This window comes from Grammomys surdaster, unplaced genomic scaffold (assembly GCF_004785775.1).
Source record: "Grammomys surdaster isolate TR1022 unplaced genomic scaffold, NIH_TR_1.0 125692, whole genome shotgun sequence".
Classification (NCBI taxonomy): Eukaryota; Metazoa; Chordata; class Mammalia; order Rodentia; family Muridae; genus Grammomys; species Grammomys surdaster.
In genome coordinates, this window is record NW_021620528.1 from 153,478 (window position 1) to 161,283 (window position 7,806).

Sequence of the window (7,806 nt, forward strand, 5' to 3'; positions counted from 1 at the left end):
CAGCTGGTAAGAACTCCATCTCACTCCCTAAGGCCCAGAGATACATCTGGGAGCCAGGGACATTCAGGGCACAGCAGCTACCCAAACCCCGCCCCTCCGGAATTCCACTTCCCTTCTGCCCTTGCCTGGTCCTTTGGGCTGGAGTAGACACAGAGTTGGTCTGCTTCTGTCCTGTGGAGAAACTGAATCCTGAGTCATCGAGGACCCACTGCACTCAGAGCAGAAGGATTTCCAGATCCAAGAGGTGGCCTGAGTCCCAGGAGTTATTCCACCCAGGAGATTAGGAGCATAAGACCACAGAGACCTCTGGACTCTGAGGAGCTCTGCAATAAGCAAGATAACTGGAAATACAGACTCCAGTTTTACACAGTGAGGGCAGGTACCACTAGAGTTAACCAGATGGCAAAAGGCAAGCACAAGAACATAAGCAACGGAAACCAAAGTTTCTTGGCATCATCAGTGCCCAGTTCTCCCAATATAGCAAGCCCTGAACACCCCATCACACCTGAAAAGCAGGATTCAGAATTAAAATCACTTCTCATGATGATGATAGAGGATTATAAGAAGGAATTAAGTAACTCCCTTAAAGAAATACAGGAGAGTACAAGTAAACAGATAGAAGCCCTTAAAGAGGAATCACAGAAATCCCTTAAAGAAATGGAAGAAAACACAAAGAAGGAATTAAACAAAAACATTCAGGATCTGAAACTAGAAATAGAAACAATAAAGAAAGTTCAAAGGGAGACAACCATGGAGATAGAAAACCTAAGAAAGAGATCAGGAGTTTTCTTAGGACAATTTCCTAGACAGATACCAGGTACCGAAGTTAAACCAGGAGCAGATAAACCATCTAAATAGTCCCATAACCCCTCAGGAAATAGCAGCAGTCATCAAAAGCCTCCCCACTAAAAAAAGCCCAGGACCAGATGGTTTTAGTGCTGAATTCTATCAGACCTCCAAGGAAGACCTAATACCAATTCTCTTCAAACTATTCCACAAAATAGAGACAGAAGGAACACTACCCAATTCGTTCTATGAAGCTACAATTACACTCATACCCAAACCCCACAAGGACCCGACAAAGAAAGAGAACTTCAGACCAATCTCCCTTATGAACATCGATGCAAAAATACTCAATAAAATTCTAGCAAACCGAATCCAAGACCACATCAAAACAATCATCCATCATGATCAAGTAGGTTTTATCCCAGGAATGCAGGGATGGTTCAATATTCGGAAATCCATCACTGTAATCCACTATATAAACAAACTTAAAGAAAAAAACCACATGATCATCTCACTAGATGCTGAGAAAGCATTTGACAAAATTCAACATCCCTTCATGATAAAAGTCTTGGAAAGATCAGGAATTCAAGGCCCCTACCTAAACATAGTAAAAGCAATTTACAGCAAACCAGTAGCCAACATCAAGCTAAATGGAGAGAAACTTGAAGCAATCCTACTAAGATCAGGGACTAGACAAGGTTGCCCACTCTCCCCCTACCTATTCAATATAGTACTGGAAGTCTTAGCCAGAGCAATTAGACAGCAAAAAGAAGTCAAAGGGATACAAATAGGAAAGGAAGAAGTCAAAATATCGCTATTTGCAGATGATATGATAGTATACTTAAGTGACCCCCAAACTTCCACCAGAGAACTCCTAAACCTGATAAACAACTTCAGCAAAGTGGCTGGTTATAAAATCAACTCAAACAAATAAGTAGCCTTCCTCTACATGAAAGATAAACAGACTGAAAAAGAAATTAGGGAAATGACACCCTTCACAATAGTTGCAAATAATATAAAATACCTTGGTGTGAATCTAACCAAGCAAGTGAAAGACCTGTATGACAAGAACTTCAAGTCTCTGAAGAAAGAAATTGAGGAAGATCTCAGAAGATGGAAAGATCTCCCAGGCTCATGGATTGGCAGGATTAATATAATAAAAATGGCCATCTTGCCAAAAGCAATCTACAGGTTCAATGCAATCCCCATTAAAATCCCAACTCAATTCTTCACAGAGTTAGAAAAGGAAATTCTCAAATTCATATGGAATAACAAAAAACCCAGGATAGCGAAAACTATTCTCAACAATAAAAGAACTTCGGGAGGAATCACCATCCCTGACCTCAAGCTGTACTACAGAGCAATAGTGATAAAAACTACCTGGTATTGGTACAGAGACAGGCAGGAAGAACAATGGAATACAATTGAAGACCCAGAAATGAACCCACACTCCTATGGTCACTTGATCTTTGACAAAGGAGCTAAAACTGTCCAGTGGAAAAAGCACAGCATTTTCAACAAATGGTGCTGGTTCAACTGGAAGACAACATGTAGAAGAATGAAAATTGATCCATTCTTATCCCCTTGTACAAAGCTCAAGTCTAAGTGGATAAAGGACCTCCACATAAAACCAGATACACTGAAACTAATAGAAGAGAAGGTGGGGAAAAGCCTCGAATACTTGGGCACAGGGGAAAAGTTCCTGAACAGAACTCCAATGGCATATGCTCTAAGATCGAGAATTGACAAATGGGACTTCATAAAATTGCAAAGTTTCTGTAAGGCAAAGGACACTGTCAATAGGACAAAACGACAACCAACAAATTGGGAAAAGATCTTTACCAATCCTACATCTGATAGACGGCTAATATCCAATATATACAAAGAACTCAAGAAATTAGACTCCAGACAACCAAATTACCCTATTAAAAAATGGGGTATAGAGCTTAACAAAGAATTTTCAACGGAAGAAACTCGAATGGCCGAGAAGCATCTAAAGAAATGTTCAGCATCCTTAGTCATCAGGGAAATGCAAATCAAAACAACCCTGAGATTCCATCTCACACCAGTCAGAATGGCTAAGATTAAAAACTCAGGTGATAGTAGATGCTGGCGAGGGTGTGGAGAAAGAGGAACACTTCTCCTTTGTTGGTGGGACTGCAAGATGGTGCAACCACTTTGGAAATCAGTCTGGGGTTCCTCAGAAAATTGGACATAGCATTACCCGAGGATCCAGCTATACCACTCCTAGGCATATACCCAGAAGATGCTCGAACATATAACAAGGACATATGCTCAACTATGTTCATAGCAGCCTTATTTATAATAGCCAGGAGCTGGAAAGAACCCAGATGTCCTTCAACTGAGGAATGGATTCAAAAAATGTGGTATATTTACACAATGGTGTATTACTCAGCTATTAAAAACAATGAATTCGAGAGGTTCCTAGGTAAATGGATGGAACTAGAAATTATCATCCTGAGTGAGGTAAGCCAATCACAAAAGAACACACATGGTATTCACTCACTGATTATTGGATATTAGCCTAGAACCTTGAAATGCCCAAGATGCAACTCACAGGCCACATGAAGCCCATAAAGAAGGAAGACCAAGTGAGGGTGATTCGGTCCTTCTTAGAAGGAGCAACAAAATACTCAAGGGAGCAAATATGGAGACAAAGTGAGGGACAGAAACTGAAGGAGGGGCCATCTCAAGACCACTCCACCTGAGTATCTATCCCATGTGCAATCACCAAAGGTAGATGCTGATGTGGAAGACAGGAAGTGCATGCTGATAAGAGCCTGATATGGATATCTCCTCAGAGGCCTTCAAGAGTCAGACATATTCAGAGGCAGATGCTCACAACTAGCCATTGAACTGATCATGGTGTTCTCAATAGAGGAGTTAGAGTGAAGACTGAAGGAGCTGAAAGGATTTGCGGCACCATGAGGAGAGCAACAATACCAACCAACCACAGCTCCCAGGGTCTAAACCACCAGCCTTGGAGCACTTAGGGGGGGATCCAGGGCTTCAGCTGAATATGTAAAAGTGGAGGGTCCTGCTGGGCATAGGTGGAAGAAGAGAACCTTGACCTCATGAAGGCTGGACGCCCCAGGGGGTGGGAATTTTGAGGGTGGGGAGGTGGGAGTGGGGGGGTTGATAGAGGTTACATCCACAGAGAAGAAGGAGTAGGGGCGAGGGGATTGGGGGTTCCGAGGGGGTGGTGGGGGATTGGGTAAGGGGACAACATAGGAAATGTAAATAAATCATCCAATAAAAAAAAAAAACAAATTTGAGTTTAAAATTATGCTTTTGATGTTAGTATCTTTGTGGTATTCATTACTGTTATGTCTGCTGTGTAGCAGGCATGAAAAGAAAAGGGTTTCCGTGGCCAACAAATTTCCACTGCTACAAGGACAATTGGAAATAACTAAGAAAATGAGAAATATTAAAACCAAAAATTATTTCACAATTTAAAAGTAATATATAGAAACAAAAAATAATTAGTAATTGTAAAGTAAGCATAGAAAGTTATTTTTCCAACTACAAAGCAAATTAAAGTTGATATATATAATATATATCATATATATATATAATATTTTGATAATATATAATGGCAAAATAATTACACTATCAAACTAGTTAAATGTATCATTTACTTCATAGTGTTATACATAGATTAGTAAAGATTCACTCTCACTGTGAACTTCAATTTACAATTCATGTTATTAACTATAGTTTCCATAATTATTTTACATAGAACCATCAAAACTAAACTTAATGTGCAGCATAAGGGGAACTATGCAAATAGCTGTCAATGGTTGGATGGACTCTGATGCAAACATGAAGAGTGGATAATAGGCTTAAGGACAGAAATGAGGGCGTGTGCAACAGGTGACAGAGGCAGAAGATGAGTACTGAAAGGAGCCTGGACTATTTCAAACACAATGAAAAGATCAAGTGTCTTCAGAGGGGAAACGACAGGAATAAAATCCTATTTTTAAAATTTATCTGATTTGTGAAAAAAAACCACCTGTGGTCAATTATAAAAAATCTCTCTCTCTTTTTTTAAGTAAAATTCCAACTTTATTGAACAAAGGAATAAAGGGGGTTTTCAAGTTTTTGCATCATGGTTATTTTTAAGCCATCTGATCCATGACTGTACTTATCAACATAAGATGTTTGTCTACTTTTGTCATTTGTATTTTGTTTAATTTTATATTCATAAATATACTTAAATCAATTAATTAGTACATGGTAACACATGGATCACATGCTGCTTAAGCTGGTAATAACAGCCGTATATTACTTGCAAGTTCATGTACAAATTTGAATTTTATGCAAAAATTTTGCTTTTATTTCTCACATTACTGGGACCCAATGCCAGTTACAGATATACAAATGCTTTTGTTTTCTATCTTCCAGCCAGAACAAAAATCTGTGATGTAACATTTTCATTATGTAAAATTTCCTTTTTACATTTCAATAAGAATGTTATATAGCCTTTTCTGAAACAAAATGTCTGGGGTGCTAATGAAGGAAAACGTTAATAAGATTATTTATTTAAATCAAATCCTCCAGTAAGAACTTGAAATGAAAAGCCAGCTGCTGTGGTTGCTCCCCTTACAACAGGTTACACCGTGAAAATCAGTAATTATGGATGGGATCAGTTAGATAAGTTTGTGAAAATCTACATTGCCTTAACTGGAGTTCATCAAGGTCCCACTGAGAATGTGTAGGTACACTTCACAGAGAGGTCATTTGATCTTTCGGTGAAAAACCTCAGAATCATTCCATGATTGTGAACAATCTATTGAAACCTATCTCTGCGGAAAGCAGTTCAAAACAAATCAAGACTGATACAGTTATCATCCTATGTAGAAAGAAAGCAGAAAACACATGATGAGAGTATTTAACTCAGGTGGAGAAGAATACAAAGAGAAAGAAAAGCCTGCCTACGACACTGACGCAGAACCTATGAGGGATTAATGAATGTTCTAAAGAAAATTTGTGAAGACAGAGATGATGGCATGAAGTGAACAATTAAAAAAAGCATGGGTGGAATCCAGAGAGAAGCAAGCCAGAGAAGACACAAAATTTGAGGCTTTTAAAGTCCTTATGGTAACTGGGATGTGGAGTGGTCATGTTTCCAGTAAGGGAATGTTGTTGAACTCCACATATTTATTCATGTTGGTATGTAGTTTTGACAAATAACTATTTACAGAGCCTTTTAAGTAAAGACACAGATTCTCCGGTTCTTAATGAAGGATTTGGTTTAAATAAACTCTCATCTTTTTTCAGGTTGCTCCTCAGTTTAATAACTTATTTGCCTCAACACCAAGGTTTAGAGGAGTTTCTAGGGTTTCAAGTGAGAGAGTTAAGTATTTCAGACTAAAAACCTTTAAATAATACCTGGTTTGGGTCCCATTCAAGCAAAACAAACTAACTCAGGTTGGCTAGCTTCAAGAAGCTTAGTTTACTGTAGGAATTAAAGCATATAGACTTAAAACCACCCTTCAGCCCAACCTTCTAAATGTAGTACTTATGATCCTACCTAGAAGATTGAGGACTCAATACTAACACTGTTTTAACCTCTGCAGAAGTAAAGCTTCTAGAAGAAATTGGGTGGAGACTCTAAGGTCAAATCTATCTCATACCTAATCTTATGGTCTATACACTAAGGCATTGTGATTGTGAGGTTAGAGTCATGTTTCTATCACTGGGTAGTTAGTAGAGAAATCGATTGCTTCCAATTGCCAAAGTAGAGTTTCATCACTTTAAGAAGGGTAAAATTTCGCTGGAGAGTTAGAGGCATGTTTGCCAAGAAAAGGCTACTATGAATAGCAGAATGCAAAGCCTCCTTAGGTTTATAATCACATAAGCCTTTAAATCTTAATGTCATTGGTTCCTCTTAGTGGAGCCTTTTCTCAAATGGTCAAGAGAATGATGAGAGTAAAAATGAATCCAATAAAACTTATGTTATATTATGACTCAAATAAGAAATCATCTTTCAAGGCAAGAGATCATGATGAATGTATGTATGTATGTATGTATGTATGTGTCTATCATGTATTACCATGTATATATCTATCATCTATTTACATTATCTACCTATCATCTATCAACCATCTATCTATCTATAATCTATCTATCATGTGTCTATCACCTATCTATATTTATCTATCTATCACCTATTGTTTCTGTTTCTTAGGATATGGACAACCTTCTCCATAAGTTCCCACCACCATAATCTTCTACCTTCTGAAACCATGAGCAATTCGTTTGTGTAAAGTGTTCTTTTTAGGGTAATGTTTGATGGTTTGTTGCTTTGCCTCATTTCCTGATCTCTCTCTGTGTTCTATATGGAGATGAAAAATGTTATCATTCAATCTCAAATTCCTGCTGTCATGCCATGCTTTCTGCTTCATGGTGGACTGTATCAAAATAAACTCTTTCTTCCTTAAGTTATTGTGGGTTAAGTGTCTTATCAAGAAATTAGAAAAGTATCTGACAACTAAAATATCTAAGTAACTACAGTATGCAATACCTGATCTAATATTTGCTAGAGAGCATGAAGCAGCATGAAAGACCGTGGTTAGACTGGTAGAGAGCTCAACATTTTATACAGAACCCAAGAGACATCCCTCATGTCAGCATTCTAAACAGGGGCTTCAAGAGAGCATGTCACACATAATCTATGAAAGTGACTTATCATTTCCTTTTCATTATTTTAATCCTTTCTCTCATGATAGCCTTGTTGTTTTTCTTTGGCCATTATCTAACTCCAGCTATTTCCCTGAGTTATGGAAGGGAGTATGTGAGAATTTCCCATGGAGAGGGAAATTGACCCTGACAAGTGTATGGAAATGTTATAACTTACAATGAACATTTGACTTTCAATATTATTTCACTAGCATAACAAAAAGTCATTAAATAGAGAACAAAGAGTCATTAAGTTAAGGAAAATATTTCAAAAATTATTCACATAGAGGTCTCAGTAGCATACTAGGTAAGAATGCA

General features: G+C 38.0%; 1 pseudogene; it reads left to right on the top strand.

The window, feature by feature from the left end:
• Positions 1–5,378: 5,378 nt before the first annotated feature.
• Positions 5,379–6,000, top strand: LOC114639276 (annotated as a pseudogene).
• Positions 6,001–7,806: the final 1,806 nt, after the last annotated feature.